The sequence below is a fragment of the Amblyomma mixtum genome, chromosome 1 (assembly GCF_055824585.1).
Source record: "Amblyomma mixtum isolate Tamu chromosome 1, ASM5582458v1, whole genome shotgun sequence".
NCBI lineage: Eukaryota > Metazoa > Arthropoda > Arachnida > Ixodida > Ixodidae > Amblyomma > Amblyomma mixtum.
Genome location: NC_143012.1, coordinates 88,484,269 through 88,486,124, shown reverse-complemented (window position 1 = coordinate 88,486,124; position 1,856 = coordinate 88,484,269). Strand labels below are relative to the sequence as shown.

The following is a 1,856-nucleotide window of genomic DNA, read 5'->3' as shown; positions in this document are numbered from 1 at the left end:
AGGTGTTTGAGACCGCCCGAAGGCGCGTAGGACATCGTTTGCTGCAGTTTATCTGCGTGCCGCTGCAACTGTCAGGTTAACGGAACGCAATTCGGTCCCGTGCTTCGTTCAGTCCGGGCCAGTTATACACGACCCAGAAGCGGAGCAACTGAGGTGGACTAGACTGAACACGCTTGAATTTCCCTGGAGAGAGATAGATGTGATTTCTTCGGGGCTGTCTGGTGTTTGTGACATTCGGCCCTCTGAGTAACTCGTCCGTCATCGAAGAGTTTCGCAGTAGCCCTTAAGAAGGCAACTGCTCGAAGACACTGCTCACTCCTACACGCCGTTCGAGAAGGGGAAAAGTGACCGGCAGAAAACCTCGCAGTCGTGCGTTGCCAGAACTATGAATGACTCCAGGCCAGCTGTTTTGTTCATGAGCCTATTGTCGCTCCTGGTCTTCGCTTTCCTACTAAGGACCACAGATTCGTACTGCCTGAGCACGACTCCAACGCTCCGACCTTGTCTGACGAACTGGTTCAATTGCGCACTACTGGGCAAGTGCATCCCTCTCAAATGAGGGTGCGCGGCGAAGACGATTGCGGCGACGCTTCCGACGAGACAAACTGTTCACCTCCAAACTGCATGCAGGGACAATTCGCATGTCTCAATGGTCAATCCATACCGAGCTGGCGGTTCTGCGATGGGCATCCAGACTGCGTGGACAGATCGGACGAACGTACGCAACGTGTCCTCCCAAGACCTGCAACTCAGACCAATTCGCCCGCAGCGGAGCATACGGTGGCAGGTGTGTTCCCCTTGAATGGCTGTGCGATGGAGAAAAAGACTACTCTGATGGCTCTGATGAGAATGACTGCCCATGTATGGAGGACCAATTGGCATGCCAAAACGGCCAGTGCATTTGGGACCAACTTCAGTGCGATGGCCTTCCCGACTGCAACGACCACTCGGACGAAGGTGCATTAGCTTGCGAGGCCCGTATCTACAGGCCTGAAGAGTTTACGTCCGGACCACTCAGCGCCGAAAGTGTTCGCAGTGCGACAGTATCAACGATTGTACTGACGCTTCGGACGAAAAGAATGGCGGGAATACGACTTGTTCACAGTCGGGGTTTCCTTGCGGAGATAGTCGCAGCATTCTGAACTCGCTCCAGTTCGACGGGGACGAAGACTGCCCCGATGGTTCCGGCGAGAAAGGCTGCCAAACGCTGACCTGCTCGCAGTCACAGTTCACCTGCGGGGATGGTCTTTGCATTTGGCAGGAATTCGTGTGTGCTGGAGATGTTGACTGTCACGACGGTTCCGACGAAAATGACTGCGGACCAACCTGCTCGCTGCAGGAATTTACCTGCGGCAATGACACCTGCATATCGCGTATCTTAGTATGCGAGGGATGTAAGGACTGTGAAGACGGGTCCGATGAGCAGGGTTGCGAAAGGATTGGGTGATATGAATTCATCAGCAAGGCATGCATGCTTCAATTTCTGTACATATACGCAGGGGTCCATTGCGAACGTCACCTAAGATTTTTTGACCTCACTCCTGACGTTGGCGCATCCAAGAATGCTGTGCCTAAAGATATCCGCATCAGCTAAAAGAATTAACGATGACGATGACAATGACCCCAGTTCCCCGCCAAAAATCAGGCAAGGCTTAGTGCCCGGGGTCTAGATGGCGAGGTTTAACGAAGTTTCTGTGCTCTGTGTTGCTCACAGGAGACAATGCAACACGTTGACAAGGAACCTTGACAAGTTTTAAGGGAGCGAAATGTGTCCGATGGCTTTTAAGGAGACCTTTAACGTTGAAAGGGGTGTGCTGGCGACAGGGGTTGCCCCTTCCTGTTTGCTTATGCGCGTT

General features: G+C 53.1%; 1 pseudogene; it reads left to right on the top strand.

The window, feature by feature from the left end:
- Window positions 1-385: 385 nt before the first annotated feature.
- Window positions 386-1,447, top strand: LOC149367142 (uncharacterized; annotated as a pseudogene).
- Window positions 1,448-1,856: the final 409 nt, after the last annotated feature.